At 49.3% G+C, this 16,890-nt stretch overlaps 1 protein-coding gene across 1 annotated transcript in view; it reads left to right on the forward strand.

Annotated features, from left to right (window-relative positions):
• The first annotated feature begins 9,079 nt into the window (after positions 1 to 9,079).
• Positions 9,080 to 16,890, forward strand: part of MYO16 (myosin XVI) — a 637,262-nt gene continuing 629,451 nt past the window's right edge. The window contains exon 1 of the mRNA XM_084616853.1: positions 9,080 to 9,263. The gene's annotated coding sequence lies outside the window, so the exon portion shown is untranslated. The remainder of the gene's footprint in view (positions 9,264 to 16,890) is intronic.

The raw sequence follows: 16,890 nt of genomic DNA on the forward strand, positions 1-16,890 counted from the left end.
AGGGTCTTGGTCCCACCTCTTTTATATCCCATGGGAGGAGTGAGGAATGAGGTTGTGCTATGGTCATGGATAGGCATTTCTTTGGTCTTTTAGTGTTTTATACCTTCCCCACCCAAGCCCCCTTTGCCCCTCCTGACTGGTTGCTTGACCTTGGCTTGAGAGAAGAGCCAGGACCCTTCCAATGTATACTCATAGATTACACTCCCACTATACCCTGTAACACTTTAGCTCCATGCCTTATCTTTTCTCATTGTACTAAAAGCCCCATCTGGTTGTGGGAAATGCAACACATGGTGTCTTTGTCAGCCTGAGATAGAATTTTGGGTTTGACTTTTTGATACTCTTATATCTTATACTAATATGTGTGAAGAACAATGAACAAACAAGCTTATATGCTAACAGGGTGGTTTAATTATGTTGACAGGAGAGCTCTCTCCCTTCAGCACAGAGCGACTACACGGGAGATCTTACAGCAGCGCAGCTGCATCAGTACAGTTGTGCTGTTTTAAACTTTCTAGTGTAGATATGGCCCGACACACAACTCACAACTTCTCCTAGTGTATCTGAGGCCTTGTCTACATTACAGAGTTTTGTCTACAAAAGTTATGTCGACACTCAAAAAGTGCTATAACAAAAATCGGTATTGCATGTTCACACTCACTCCCTCTGTCAGCAGAGCACATCCACAGTTGGGGCACTAGCATTGATAGTGTGAGCAGTGCTCTGTGGGTAGCTATTCCACAGTCCAGCTCGACACCTTCTGCCTCTACGTCTTGTGGGAATGTGGAGTGGATCACAGCACATCTTGGGACTGGGCTCAATATCCCATGATACATTGTTTTGTGTCCCAGCATTCCATGGGCTTCTGGCTTTCTTTCATGGCATTTTTCAACAGCTCTTGATTGCTGTGCACCCCAGCACCTGTGTGTGAAGGGATTGATCCCACACTGCTCTCCTGTGCTCTGATAACTGTCATGAAGACATCGCAGATGACAGTGCAGTTAATCGCAAAGTTCCTAACTGAAGAAGACTCCCAGTTGCCTGACATGCTGTGTGATATGGATAGGAGCAACTTTAGATTGCTTTTGGCATTCACAGAACAGCTGCAGAGGGTGGACCGTCTCTTTTAGGTTCAGGAAACCAGCACTGAATGGTGGGATTATATCATCATGCAGGTGTGGGATGATGAGCAGTGGCTACAGAAATTTTGGATGCAGAAAGCCATCTTCCTAGAACTATGTGCACAACTCGCCCTAGCACTCCAGCACAAGGACACCTGAATGAGAGCTGCCCTATCGGTACAGAAGCATGGGGCAATTGCTGTGTGAAAGCTGGTGACTCTGGACTCTTACCGGTCGGTCGCGAATCAATTTGATGTTGGGAAGTCGACCGTTGGGGCTGTGTTAATGCAAGTGTGCAGGGGAATTAATCACATCCTGCTACGAAGGACCATGACTCTGGGAAATGCGAGTGAAATATTGAACAGCTTTTCAGAAATGGGTTTCCCTAACTGCGGAGGGGTGACAGATGGCACGCATGTTCCAATTTTGGCACCAGACCACCATGAAATAGAGTACATCAATAGGAACAGGTACTTCTCTATGGTGTTGCAGGTGCTTGTGCATCACCATGGGTGTTTCACTAATATCAACGTGGGGTGGTCCGGGAAGGTACATGATGCATGCATATTTAGGAACACCAGCCTGTGCAGAAAGCTGCAAGCGGGGACTTTCTTTCCAGACCAAGATTACAGTGGGGGATGTTCCTGGGAGACCCAGTGTACCACTTATGGCCGTGGCTCATGAAACCTTACATGGGAAACCTGGACCGCAGTAAGAAGCGGTTCAATAACAGGCTGAGCAGGTGCTGGGATGACAGTGCAATGTGCCTTTGGCAGATTAAAGGCATGCTGGCGATGCCTTTATGGCAGGTTAGACCTCAATGAGGATAATATTCACGTGGTCATAGCTGCGTGTTGTATGTTGCATAATCTTTGTGAAGCTAAAGGTGAAAGCTTTGCTTAGGGGTGGAGTGTTGAGGCAAACTGCTTGGCTGCTGATCTTGAGCAGCAAGAAACCATGGCTATCAGAGGGGCCCGGCAGGGGGGCCAATTCAAATCAGGGAGGCTTTGAGGCAACACTTTGAAAATGAGAACCAGTAATGTATATCTCTCTGATTGGTGCTGCAATGTTATATTACATGTAGTTTTTCTAGGAAGTAATAGCGAAATTTGGGCCTTACGTTCCAGTAAGCAAATGATTAAACCGCCTGTGTATTATTAGTAGTTCCTACTATCTCAATTTGTAGGAAACAAATAAAGATGAGTTACGGTTCAAAAACTTTGCTTTTATTGCACAAGAAACAACACACACACACACACACACAAAGATGCTTGGTGGGAAAGGAGGTACCAGGGAAGGGCAGACTTTCAGAGCTGTGTGTAGGTCCAGCTATCATTTTGAAAGTTGTCTAAGGGGGTGGAGTGAAGGGGAAATCAAGAAGTCCTGGAAAGTGGAAAGGACTGTGTGGGTGGAGTTGGGGAGGCACAGAAGAGCATTCTGAATCTGCTGCAAGGGAGGGCGGGCACACGTCTGCTCAGTCTGCAGCATTATTAAGGACTTCAGCATCTGCATTTGCTCCTCCGTGACTTTAATCATCTGCTCAGTAACGACCTTAACAAACGCCTAATTTTCTTTTCTGTCCTGTCTTTTGGCTTCTCTCCAATCCTTGTGTTCCCTTTTCTCTGCATTGGAGAAGTGCAGTACCTCCCGGAACATGTCTTCGTTGCTTTGTATTGGGCCCTTTCTTATCTGGCGGAGATGCTTGGCCAGTATGCGTGAGGTGTTCCTGAAGGCCACATCTGCTGATGAAGAAGGAACAATGCACAGAAGCATGATTGTTAAGTTCACAGACAGCATTGAAATATATCTGTAAAATACACCTTTTGTAACATAACAATCACCTTTTCATATACCCTTGGCAAGCGCACATTTCTGTGAACTCCTAAAACATAGTGAGTGTTGGCTGTGGGGGGGTGCTCCACCTGGAGAAAAGAGCACTCACTCTGCAAGGGTTGCAGTGAAACTGACTAGGAAAAAAATTCTAAAGTTCTCCCACACTTTTCCACAGGCGGGGGTCATTCTAGCAGATATCTCACTGCTGAGGGTAAGCAGGGAAGCGAGGGTACATCTACTACATGCTTGTGGCTTCCGCCCTGGTCCCTATGCTGCTCGCGTGTGGCTTCTGCCCTGGTCCCTGTGCTGCTCCCCTTTCTTGCAGCACCTCCTGCCCACAGGTGGGCCCCACTGATCAGCACCTCCTCCTCCCTTCCAGCACCTACCGCCTGCTGTGGGTCAGCTGTTTTGCGGTGTCAGGAGGCACTGGAGGGGAGGGGAAGGAGTGAGGGTGCAGCGTACTTGAAGGGAGGGAGCTGAACTGGGAGGGGAAGGGGTGGAGCGGGGGTGGGAAGAAGCAGAGCGGGTGGGGTCTTGGAAGGAAGGGGTGGAGTGGGGGCGGGGACTGGGCGGAGCCAGGGGGAGTCCCTTCCCTCCCGGCAGATTACAAACTTGGTGCCTGTGTTTTATTTTGTCACCAAAACAGGGCATTTTTGTGCCAAGAGTTGCATTGCAGTGTTTATGCATCCACTGTTTTGTCAACAAAAGCTGCCTTTTGTCAACAAAACTTTGCAGTGTAGCCAAGGCCTAAGTAACAATGACAATTAGTATAAATCCATTATTTCAATTGACCCAGTATAAAAAGGTGACAAGAGCACAATAAAAATAAGAGTGAGAAAGTTACTGTAACACTTTGGAAAAAGCAAGTGACATGTAAAGAGATACCATCAGTACCTTTGAAGAGCCATTGTCTACTATGGGTATGTCTACACTACAAAATTAGGTCAAATTTATAGAAGTCAGTTTTTTAGAAATCGTTTTTATATATTCGAGTGTGTGTGTCCCCACAGAAAATGCTCTAAGTGCATTAAGTGCATTAACTTGGCGGAGAGCTTCCACAGTACCGAGGCAAGCGTTGACTTCCGGAGCGTTGCACTGTGGGTAGCTATCCCACAGTTCCCGCAGTCTCCGCTGCCCATTGGAATTCTGGGTTGAGATCCCAATGCCTGATGGGGCTAAAACATTGTCGCGGGTGGTTCTGGGTACATATCGTCAGGCCCCCGTTCCCTCCCTCCCTCCGTGAAAGCAGCAGCAGACAATCGTTTCGCACCTTTTTTCTTCAGTTACCTGTGCAGACACCATACCACGGCAAGCATGGAGACAGCTCAGATAACCGTCACCGTATGTCTCCTGGGTGCTGGCAGACGTGGTTCTGCATTGCTACACAGCAGCATCAACCCATTGCCTTGTGGCAGCAGACAGTACAGTATGACTGGTAGCCATCATTGTCATGTCCGAGGTGCTCCTGGCCACGTCGGCTGGGAGCGCCTGGGCAGACATGGGCGCAGGGACTAAATTTGGAGTGACTTGACCAGGTCATTCTCTTTAGTCCTGCAGTCAGTCCTATTGAACCATCTTATGGTGATCAGGCAGGCGATACGGATTGCTAGCAGTCCTACTGTACCATCTTCTGCCAGGCAGGCAAGAGATGAGGATGGCTAGCAGTCCTACTGCACCATCTTCTGCTGAGCAGCCATGAGATGTGGATGGCTTGCAGTCCTTCTGCACCATCTGCTGCCAGCCAAAGATGTAAAAGATAGATGGAGTGGATCAAAACAAGAAATAGACCAGATTTGTTTTGTACTCATTTACTTCCCCCCGTCCCCCGTCTAGGGGACTCATTCCTCTAGGTCACACTGCAGTCACTCACAGAGAAGGTGCAGCGAGGTAAATCTAGCCATGTATCAATCAGAGGCCAGATCAACCTGCTTGTTCCAATAAGAACAATTACTTAGGTGCACCATTTCTTATTGGAACCCTCCGTGAAGTCCTGCCTGAAATGCTCATTGATGTAAAGCCACCCCCTTTGTTGATTTTAATTTCCTATAAGCCAACCCTGTATGCCACACAGGAAAATGCCACACAGCACTTTAAAAGCTTAGAACTTTAAAATTTATTGAATGACAGCCTTCTGTTTTTTGGGCAATCCTCTGTGGTGGAGTGGCTGGGTGGCCGGAGGACCCCCACCGCGTTCTTGGGCATCTGGGTGAGGAGGCTATGGAACTTGGGGAGAAGGGCGGTTGGTTACACAGGGGCTGTAGTGGCAGTCTGTGCTCCAGCTGCCTTTGCTGCAGCTCAGCCATACACTGGAGCATACTGGTTTGATCCTCCAGCAGCCTCAGCATTGAATCCTGCCTCTTCTCATCACGCTGCCACCACATTTGAGCTTCAGCCCTGTCTTCAGCCCGCCACTTACTCTCTTCAGCCCGCCACTTACTCTCTTCAGCCCGCCACCTCTCCTCCTGGTCATTTTGTGCTTTCCTGCACTCTGACATTATTTGCCTCCACGCATTCGTCTGTGCTCTGTCAGCGTGGGAGGACAGCATGAGCTCAGAGAACATTTCATCACGAGTGCATTTTTTTTTCTTTCTTATCTTCACTAGCCTCTGGGAAGGAGAAGATCCTGTGATCATTGAAACACATGCAGCTGGTGGAGAAAAAAAAAGGGACAGCGGTATTTAAAAAGACACATTGTATAAAACAGTGGCTACACTCTTTCAGGGTAAACCTTGCTGTTAACATTACATACATAGCACATGTGCTTTCGTTACAAGGTCGCATTTTGCCTCCCCCCCACCGCGTGGCTAACAGCGGGGAACATTTCTGTTCAGCCACAGGCAAACAGCCCAGCAGGAACGGGCACCTCTGAGTGTCCCCTGAAGAAAAGCACCCTATTTCAACCAGGTGACCATGAATGATATCTCACTCTCCTGAGGATAACACAGAGAGATAAAGAACAGATGTTGTTTGAACGCCAGCAAACATACACTGCAATGCTTTGTTGTACAATGATTCCTGAGTACGTGTTACTGGCCTGGAGTGGTAAAGTGTCCTACCATCGAGGACGCAATAAGGCTGCCCTCTCCAGAAACCTTTTGCAAAGGCTTTGGGAGTACATCCAGGAGAGCCGCGAATGCCAGGGCAAAGTAATCCTTTCACACGCTTGCTTTTAAACCATGTATAGTAAGGTACACTCACCGGAGGTCCCTTCTCTGCCTGCCGGGTCCAGGAAGCAGCCTTGGGTGGGTTCAGGGGGTACTGGCTCCAGGTCCAGGGTGAGAAACAGTTCCTGGCTGTCGGGAAAACCGGTTTCTCTGCTTGCTTGCTGTGAGCTATCTACAACCTCATCATCATCATCATCTTCTTCGTCCCCAAAACCTGCTTCCGTGTTGCCTCCATCTCCATTGAAGGAGTCAAACAACACGGCTGGGGTAGTGGTGGCTGTACCCCCTAAAATGGCATGCAGCTCATCATAGAAGCGGCATGTTTGGGGCTCTGACCCGGAGCGGCCGTTCACCTCTCTGGTTTTCTGGTAGGCTTGCCTCCTTAAGTTTCATGCGGCACTGCTTCGGGTCCCTGTTATGGCCTCTGTCCTTCATGCCCTGGGAGATTTTGACAAAGGTTTTGGCATTTTGAAAACTGGAACGGAGTTCTGATAGCAAGGATTCCTCTCCCCATACAGCGATCAGATCCCGTACCTCCCGTTCAGTCCATGCTGGAGTTCTTTTGCGATTCTGGGACTCCATCATGGTCACCTCTGCTGATGAGCTCTGCATGGTCACCTCTGCTGATGAGCTCTGCATGGTCAACTGCAGCTTGCCACGCTGGCCAAACAGGGAATGAGATTCAAAAGTTCGTGGTTCTTTTCCTGTCTACCTGGCCAGTGCATCTGAGTTGAGAGTGCCGTCCAGAGCGGTCACAATGGAGCACTCTGGGATAGCTCCCGGAGGCCAATCCCGTTGAATTGTGTCCACAGTACCCCAAATTCGACCCGGCAAGGCCGATTTTAGCGCTAATCCACTTGTCAGGGGTGGAGTAAGGAAATTGATTTTAAGAGCCCTTTAAGTCGAAAAAAAGGGCTTCATCGTGTGGACAGGTGCAGGTTTACATCGATTTAATGCTGCTAAATTCGTCCTGAAGTCCTAGTGTAGACCAGGGCTATGTCTACACTACGCAGCTTTTAGTAACAGGGCTGGGCTGCTACAGCTGTGTCACTCAAAGGCGCACAGTGTAGCCACTGTTTGTCAGCTCTCCTGCAGACAAAAAACTCCCCCTCCCCCACCCCGAGTGGTGTTACCATTGTTGGCAGGAGAGTGCTTCTGCGGGCAAAGAGCTGTTCACACTGGCACTTGTCATCAGCAAAACTTTTGTCTTTCGGGGTGGGGTAGGGGTTTACACCTCTGAAAGACAAAAGTTTTGTTGTTCAGTTGCCAGTGTAGACATAGCCTAATTGTTTGACAAGCTCAAAAATAGACTCCTGATAATAAGGACTTTTTTTTGTTAGACTTCTGCACATTCTGCTAGGAAAGATGCCACTAGAAGAGTGGCTTTCAACCATTCCAGATTACTGTACTCCTTTCAACAGTTTGATTTGTCTTGTGTATCCCAAGTTCCACCTCACTTAAAAACTACTTGCTTACAAAATCAGACATAAAAATACAAAAGTGTCACAGCCACACTGTTACTGAAAAAATGCTTACTTTCTCATGTTTACCATATAACCATAAAATAACTCGATTGGAATAGAAATATTGTACTTACATTTCAGCATATAGTATAGTATATAGAGCAGTATAAAAAAGTCACTGTATGACATTTTAGTTTGTACTTCACTAGTGCTTTTTATGTAGCCTATTGTCAAAATAGGCAAAAATCTAGATGAGTTAATGTACCCCCTGGAACACCTCTGCATATCCCCAGGGTTATGCGTACCCTGGTTGAGCACCACTGCACTAGAGCATGAGAATGCTGCTTATAGCATGTGGATGGAGAAATGTAATGGCATTTTTTTCATAACTGTATATCTTTTAAGAAGTACCATCTCACTGGGAAACAACTATGATGTTCCCAATGTTTCCCTTTTGTTTGGCATTGTCAATTTGGCAGGGAATCAACCAGTTCTTTGTTGTGCTGAACAGCAACCAGATTGTTTGAATCTGAATGGGTATTCCCCCCCTCCCCCCTTTTCCTTCAAGCAGTTGATGCAAAGGGGGAAAAAGAGACAAGGACATTTGAAAAGAATCGCATCTTTATAATTTGTACTATACATTTGGATAAATCCAAAGGGGAGAAGGGTATGTGTATTTGTAGGAGTGTGTATGCTGTAAGCAGCATTCTCAGGCTTTAGTGGCATATTTTCTAGCAGAATGTACAGAAGTCTTGCAAAAAAGTCTCTGATTAAGTGGAGTCTATTTGCGCTTCACTTGCTTTTTCCAAGTGTTAAGTACATTAACTTTCTGCCTCTTGTTTTTATTGTGCAATGGTCTTGTCACCTTATTGTATTGAGTCAATTGAAATAATGGCTTTATCCTAATTGCCATTGTTACTCAGAGTGAAGTAAAAGAGGTTGTGGTAGGGGGATTGAGACCTGAGGAAATAAGTATGTCTGCACTGCTGCCAGGGCTATAAATCCACGGATGGTAGCAACTGTGTGAACACCAGTGTAGACAGGCTGTGCTGTGGAAAGGCCCATGCAATCTAATCCTGTTCACAGCAAATACAGTGATTAAAACTGCGGTCAGCCAGTCTCCATTCAAGCTTCTACCATTGCTGCTTTTGCCCCCGTGGCAGGGACAGTCGGAAACCGTAAGGCAAGGCAGCCGAGTGTGTGTGTGTGTGTCAGACTGAGTGGAACACACAACAATGTGTGTGAGAGAGAGGAAGGGAGAACTAACGGCCTGCATGTGACCGAGAAGTAACTGGGGGGGGGGGGGAGATGTGTGTGCTTGAGGGAAACGCTGACAGAAAGCGAAAGTGTGTGTCAGAGACCGACACAAGCGGAGCCGCCCGCGCTCACACCTCCTTGTGGGAACGAAGTGCTGCGCGGCTGGGAGGAGAGGAAGCAAAGCAGCTGTTAGCTTTGACTCAGCCGCTGTAATTTGTGTGTGTGTGTGTGTGTGTGTGTCTCCCTCCCGCTCTCGTCTCCTCCCACCCCCCTCTCGGTGCTGGGCTGAGTGTCAGCCAGGGAATCGCTCTGCCTAGAAGTGCCTCGCCGGCGGAGCTTGGGACGACACTGGCCACACCCGGGGCAATCGCGAGCGTCTCCCCGCCGGAGGCTGCGGGCTGGTGAGAGCCCCCCACGTCGGCGAGGTGAGCGTGAGGCGCGCGGGCGGGGAGGGAGACCGGCCCCCGCGGGGCGGCTTCGGTGCCCGGCTGAAGTTCCCGCGCTCGCTGCCTCGCGGAGCCGCGGGGGGCTGCGCGGGGCCCCGGGTTCTCCGCGGCCGGGTTCGCCGCTCCGCGAGTTTGCCGGCGCCTGAGCCTCGGGAAGCGGCCGGTGCTGTGACACGCGTCGCGCTTTGTGTCCTGGGCGAGCCTTTAAGCTGAGGGTAAGACACGCACACACCCACACACGCGCCTTGCCCCAACCCGCGCGGAGAGCGGGCTGGTCGGCGGGAGCTGGCCGCAGAGGGAGCCCGCCCGGAGAAGGGTGAAAGCGGCCAGTTGCTAAGGTTACGGGGGCAGCGCTGGAGAGGGTCACCCATGTCGCCCCGCCGGGCAGGGGCTGGCTCCTGTGCTGTGTGGGGAGAGAGCCTCTAGTTTAGAGCAGTGTGTTCGGGGGGCTGGAACAATTTGTCTAGTGGGGGTGCTGAGAGCCGTTGAACCAACCTGTCAACCCTGCATGAGAAACCACTTCAAGGCAGGGAGTGTGGCAGCACCCCTTGTTCCAGCACCTATGAAATGAATGGGCAGCAGGTTTCAAACGAACAAAAGGAAGTTATTTCTTCACACAACGCACAGTCAACCTGTGGAACGCCTTGCCAGAGCATGTCCTGAAGGCCAAGACTATAACTGGGTTCAAAAAAAGAACTAGATAAGTTCCTGGAGGATAGGTCCATCAATGGCTATTAGCCAGGATGGGCAGGGATGGTGTCCCGAGCCTCTGTTTGCAAGAAGCTGGGACTAGGCGAGAGGGGATGGATCACTTGATGAGTCCCTGTTCTGTTCATTCCCTCTGGGGCACCTGGCACTGGCCACTGATGGAAGACAGGATACTGGGGTAACTGGACCTTTGGTCTGATCCAGTATAGTTGTTCACATGTTATGTTCTTATGGCCGTGTTTCTCAACCACCCATCCATGGACTGGCACTGGTCCCTGAAATCTCCCTGGTACAGTTTAGGAAGGCAGTAGCTGGTCCCTGGTATCAGAAAGGTTGAGAAAAGACTGCTTTAGGCTATGTCTACACTGAATACCTTACAGCGGCACAGCTGTGCCACTATAGCCCTGCTGCTGTAAGGTACGCAGCGTAGCCACTCTTTGCCGGCAGGAGAGAGCTTTCCTGCTGGAAAAATCTCCACCCCAAGGAGAGGTAGCTTTGTTGGCAGGAAAGTGTCTCCTGCCGACGAAGTGCTGTCCACAGGGACAGGCATGGAGACACTTTTTGTCATTAAAACTTTTGTCAGTCAGGGGTGTGTTTTTTCACATCCCTAACTTGACAAAAGTTGTAACAACAAAAGCGCAGTGTAGACATAGCCTTAGAGGAAAAGAGTGGAGGTGAAAAAACTAGTCTAGGATCTGCGCCACATGCTCTTCCTTAAATAATCTGCTCTAGTTTAATGACATTGCACTGAGCATCCTCCTCCTTTTCCTGGGTGGAGTAAACGGATAAGAGCACAACTTGAAGCAAGCCATCAAAACAGTATACATAAATGACTGCATTACTCCCACACCAGCTTATCAGCTACAAAAGATTATTTTTGTTTTTCTGCCCAGCCCCTGTAGGAAAGATGCAGTCCAGTGGTGTGAGCGTGGCACTCAGAGCTAGGAGCTCCTCAGTTCTAACACTGATTTTCAGCTAAAAGCCTGGGCAAGTCTTTGCTGTCTGCCACAGTTTCCCCCTATTTAAAATAGGAGTGATACCACCCACACAGGGCCCTTGCTAATATTAATTAATTGGATAATGTACATAAGAATGGCCATAGTGAGTGAGACCAATGATTCATCTAGCTCAGTATCCTGTCTTCTGACAGTGCCTGGTGCACAGAACAGAACAATGTATGAGTGATCCACCATCTGTTGTCCAGTCCCAACTTCTGACAGTCAGAGGTTTAGGGACACCAGAGCATGGCTTGAGTCCCTGACTATCTTGGTTAATAGCCATTGATGGACCTATCCTTCATGAACTTATCTAATTCTTTTTTGACCCTAGTTATACTTTTGGTCTTCACAACATCCTCTGGCAATGAGTTCCCCAGATTGACTGTACATTGTGTGAAAAAGTACTTCCATTTGTTCGTTTTAAACCTGCTGCCTCTTAATTTCATTCGGTGACCCCTGGTTTGTGTGTTATGTGAAGGGATAAATAATACTTCCCTATTCACTTTCTCCACATCATTCATGATTTTATAGACTTCTGTCATAACCCTCGTCAGTCATCTCTTTTCTAAACTGAACAGTGCCAGGCTTTGTCATCTCTCCTCATATGAAAGCTGTTCCATACCCCTAATTACTTTTGTTACCCTTCTCTGTACCTTTCTAATATATCTTTTTTTTTTTGAGATGGGTTGACCAGACCTGCATGCAGTATTCAAGGTTTGAGCGTACTGTGTATTTATATAGTGGTATTATGGTATTTTTTGTCTTATTATGTGTTAGCTTTTTTGATTACTGCTGCACATTGAGTGGATGTTTTCAGAGGACTATCTGTGGTGACTCCAAGATCTCTTTCTTGGAGTAACAGCGAATTTAGACCCCCATCATTTTGTTTAGGTAGTTGGGATTATGTTGTCCAATGTGCATTTCTTTGCATTTATAGACACTGAATTTCATCTGCCATTTTATTGCCCAGAGACAAGGTGGGTGAGGTAATAGCTTTTATTGGACCAACTTGTTTTGGTGAGAGAGACAAGCTTTTGGGCCACACAGAGCTTTTCTTCAGGTCAGTGCTCTATGTGGCTCGAAAGCTGGACTTTCTCACCAAAAGAATTTAGTCCAGAAAAGATATTACCTACCCTCTTGTCTCTCTAATAGCCTGATATGGCTACAACTACACTGCATACAACATTTTGTTGCCCAGTTACCCAGTTTTGTGTGATTCCTTTGTAAGTCTTCACCGTCTATTTTGGACTTTATCATGAGCAATTTAGTGTCATCTGCAAACTTTGTGTTTATTTCTTTTCTAGACATTTATGAATATGTTCAACAGCACTGGTACCAGGACAGATTCTTGAGGAGCCCCACTATTTACGTCTTTCCATTGTGAAAACGGACCATTCATTCCTACCCTTTGTTTCCTATCTTTTAACCCAGGGATCAGCAACCTTTGGCACGTGGCCTGTAAGGGTAAGTCCCTGGAGGGCCGGGACAGTTTGTTTACCTGCTGTGTCCACAGGTTTGGCCGATTGTGGCTCCCACTGGCTGTGGTTCGCCACTCCAGGCCAATGGGGGCTGTGGGAAGTGGCGGCCAGCACATCCTTTGGCCCGCGCCACTTCCCGTAGCCCCCATTGGCCTGGAGCGGTGAACCGTGAACAGTGGGAGCTGCGATCAGCCGAACGTGTGGACATGGCAGGTAAACAAACCGTCCTGGCCCGCCAGGGGCTTACCCTGACGGGCCGTGTGCCAAAGGTTGCTGATCCATGTTTTAACCAGTTAATGATCCACGAGAGGACTTCCCTCTTATCCCATGACTGCTTACTGTGCTTAAGAGCCTTTGGTGAGGGATCTTTCTGAAAATCCACATATACTACATCCACCGGATCACCCTTGTCCACGTTTGTTGACCCTCTTTACCTCTCTGTAAAGCACTTTGGACATGAGACGTGCCAAGTATTATCTCCTCAGAGAATATTAGTTATTTGGTTTAATTTGGGGACTTATTCTTCACCCCCCTTGATTTTTATTCCTAGCTTGCTAGGGTGACTGTATTTTCCTATGCTGAATATGGGACACCTGGTAAAATTACTTGTATTCAAGTGAGTTCAACGGCAATCAATCAGAACTATGCAGTACAAATGTTCAAATTAACATCAAGTTGACTGAGCCCCTGTTAAAAATAAATACTGTGTAGTTGGATTCTCTTTATTTACCTTCTTATCTTTAAGGCTTTAGGGTTCACACAGGAAGGGGTGACAAACACACACTCCTGTACATCTTTCTCACACAGTGGGGGTGACTGACCGACCCGACCCTCCCTGCCTGGTGCTCTCCACCCTCCATGCCTGGCTGGGCCCCCGGGACGGACCCGCCTCTCCTGGTACCTGGCGCCGCATCTTTCCGAGGCAACATGTGGCGGGGCATGCAGGGTCACATGCTCCCCCTCTCCAGCTGCTTTCAGGGACGGGGGGCGGGGCGGGTGGAAGAAGAGATGACCTGGCCCATGTTTTTGCAGAGCTCATCTCTTCCCACCCCTCCCCTGCACACACTCCCCTGTGGCTGGAAGCAGCTTGTTCCTTCCGGCCTGCACAGTGTTGAAAGGCAGCTAACACCTCCAGGCTGCTGCTGGCCACCAACATAACCCAGCCGTCTCTGTCCCCTGGCTGCAGTGCGGGCAGGAAGGGGTTAAGCCCTAAGGATGCATTGTGCACCAGGGCCCAGGGAACCTAACTGCAGGGGCTTCAGGGAACTGGGCCAGAGAGGTAGCTCAACAGGGGAGGGTGCATAGGAGACTGAGAAGCCCTGTGCTCCCTGGGGGCAGGACCCAGGGCAGTGTGTGTGTGTGTGTGTGTTTGTGAGAAGAGGGTGCTAAGCCCTTGCCCAGGGGGCTGCTGTGGAGCCTGCAGGATCCAGGTGTGAACAGGCTGGAAATCATTTCCTCTCCGCCACCCCAGAGCTTAGCTGAGGGGTGGGATGGCTGCTCTGCCAGCACTGCAGGGTGGGGCGGCAGGGGGGATTGGGACATGCAGGGCTCGGCTCCACCTGGCCAGTGCTCTGGGCTGTTTTCCGGGGCACCAGCTCAGCCAGAGGCAGTGCGGGAAGGAAGGAACCTGCTGGCTAGGCTGTTGGTAAGCTGAGTGCTCTGACCAGGGGCTGGTTCTCTGCACAGCACTGGGAATGGGATGCACCCCGTTGGGGGGTGAGGGAATATGGAGGTGCAGTGGGACTGGACGGGGGGGTGGTGAAGGAGAAAAGCAGGGAGAGGACAGTGAGAAGGGAAGCACGTAAAGGGCCGATGGGTGGGCAACAGACGCGACATGTAACCAGCTGCCACTTGGCCCCTGCCCACACTCACCAGCCACTGTAGCATGCAGCCAGTGCTGGCCAGAAATGGGACAAGGTTTGGCATGCAGCAGGGGCTGCACTGATGGACCATCAAGGGGAGCAGCCGGTCCCACGTATTGCAGCTTTCCCTGCTACCAGCCTTGCACCCCTACCCCCATCATCAGCCATTGGACCCTCCCACTCACTGCTGGTGGCGGGCAGCTGTCAAGCAGGGATCCAGCCAGCAGCAGGACCCACAAATACTGATGGGGCGGAGACATAAAATACAGGACAATTTGCCCATTTTAAAGAAAAAGTTGGGACACCTGCAGGAGGGCTTAAATATGAGACTGTCCCTTTAAAAATGGGATGTCTGGTCACCCTACCTTCCTCCCTCCTGGCTGACCTGGACCCATGGTGACTTTCCTTTGCTAAAAGAAAAGGAGTACTTGTGGCACCTTAGAGACTAACCAATTTATTTGAGCATAAGTTTTCATGAGCTACAGCTCACTTCATCGGATGCCACAAGGTGCCACAAGTACTCCTTTTCTTTTTGCGAATACAGACTAGCACGACCGTTACTCTGATTCCTTTGCTAAGGAGAGCTGACCAGGACTCCTTTCAAAGCCTATCATTGCTGTCTTGAATTTGGCCTGGGAGGGAGGATGGTGGGGTCACTGCAGAGGCTCCTCGCTTGAGCTAAGTAGGCTGACTCCTCAGTATTCCTATCCATGCTGGCACAGGGAGCAGGAGCCCAGCTCAGAGAACTTGAACTTGTATGGTAGGATGTGCAGAGCTCTGAACTCTGCACCATGGTGGTAGTGATTTATTTGTACTACAATAGCACCCAAGAAGCCCCAGCTGAGATTGGAGCATTAGGCTCTGAACAAACACATAGTGAGAGACAGTCCCTGCCCCAAAGAGCACACAGTTTAAATAATCAAAGCAGGTAAATTGGTGGAGGAGAAACAAGCCTAAGGTGATATAGTAGGTTAGTGGCAGAGCTGGGGCACAGAACAGGGTCTCCTGACTCCCAGTCCCATGCTTTATCCCACAGGCCATGCTGCCTCCCCATTGCAATAGCTCTTCACTGCAAAAGTGAAATTTGTCTGTTTGTGGTGAAACTGTGAAAAGGTGTGTAAATCCTGTCAATAATGTTTGAAATAGAATTTGTGGGATTATACTTAATGTTGAACATGAATGAGTATAATCGCCCATCTGGTCAACAGGTGGATAGACTGACTCAAAGTTGTATAGTATATATTGTATGTAATCAAATATAGCTTGAGCTTTCTTGAAATTTGGATATTTTACACTTGTTTGAGGCAACTGCATGACCAACACATGGCAATGCCTCACTGTGCTTGGAAACCACTGTTCTATTTCAGTCAAGCATGATGTTCCTTAAAATAGCTCCCTGATTTCAAAGCAACACAGTCAAGTGAGGAGTGTGTGCTACATGCTTCTGGGGAACATATAGCACCTTGAAGTGAAAATCAGAAGGCAGAGTAGGAATCCCTGTGTAACATGGTGTGCAGACAAGATAAATCTACTTAGTATGATGCTACACTAAGAAACAAACATTGTGGCAAAGCAAAGATGATACAAAATGCTTGTCTTGGTACCAAAAAAAGAGGTGTGTGGTCCAAAGCCAATTTGAAGGAGTCAGACTCCAAACAGGGCAGCACAAGTTAAAATTGCTCCTAAGAGCTTGTGATCCACTGTCAGCTCACTGTGTAGTAGATCTCAATTGCACTTACTAAATGCAGTAGCATAGCTACAGTGGTCTACGGGGCACACAGTCCATAGGCAATGAGATTATGGGGGCCCAATTAGAGGGGCTTCTGTGGGAGAGTGAGGCCTATTATCTCTTTGGGGCGGGGGGGGGGGCTTAAGCTGGGGTGACCATAGGTGTGAACAGCTGGCAAAGACATGCAGAAAAGATGAGGGTGGGGGAGATTGCAGCGCCAGGGGATTCACAGAGACATGGAGACACAGGGAAGCAGAGATGGGAGATGTGCTCCCCTTTCCCCCCCACTCCTCCTGAGATAGAAGGTGAAAGCTTTGGCAGCTTTCCACAGGGCATGGTGAGGGAAGTTGGGGACTAGATCAGAGCTGGAGGAGACCGAAGGGGAGAACTGAAGGAGGGTTTGTGGGGACCTGAAATGTGGCTAGCATAGGCGCCGACTCTGTGGGTGCTCTGGGGCTGGAGCACCCATTAGAAAAAAAATGGTGGGTGCTGAGCACTCACCGTCAGCCCGCCCCTCCCCCTGATTAGTGTCTCCCAGCGCCTCTCCCACCCGCCACGATCAGGGTGGGGTGCGCTTGGGGGAGGGAGTGGGAAGAAATGGGGTAGGGGCAATGCCTGGTGCAGAGCCGGGGTCAAGCACTCCCCAGCACATTGGAAAATAGGCACCTCTGGTGGGTAGGAGGGTGGATGAGGGAAGTGGGGACAGAAGAGGACCTGGAGAGCTAATTTAATGAGAGCCGTGGGAGCAGAGGACTAGATTGAAGGAGGCTGGGAGGGCTGGATCAGAACTGGAGCGGAGAGAGGTGGGCTATGGAGAATTTAGGGGTCTGT

Source organism: Lepidochelys olivacea (genome assembly GCF_965140295.1).
Source record: "Lepidochelys olivacea isolate rLepOli2 genome assembly, chromosome: 1".
In the NCBI taxonomy this organism is placed as follows: domain Eukaryota; kingdom Metazoa; phylum Chordata; order Testudines; family Cheloniidae; genus Lepidochelys; species Lepidochelys olivacea.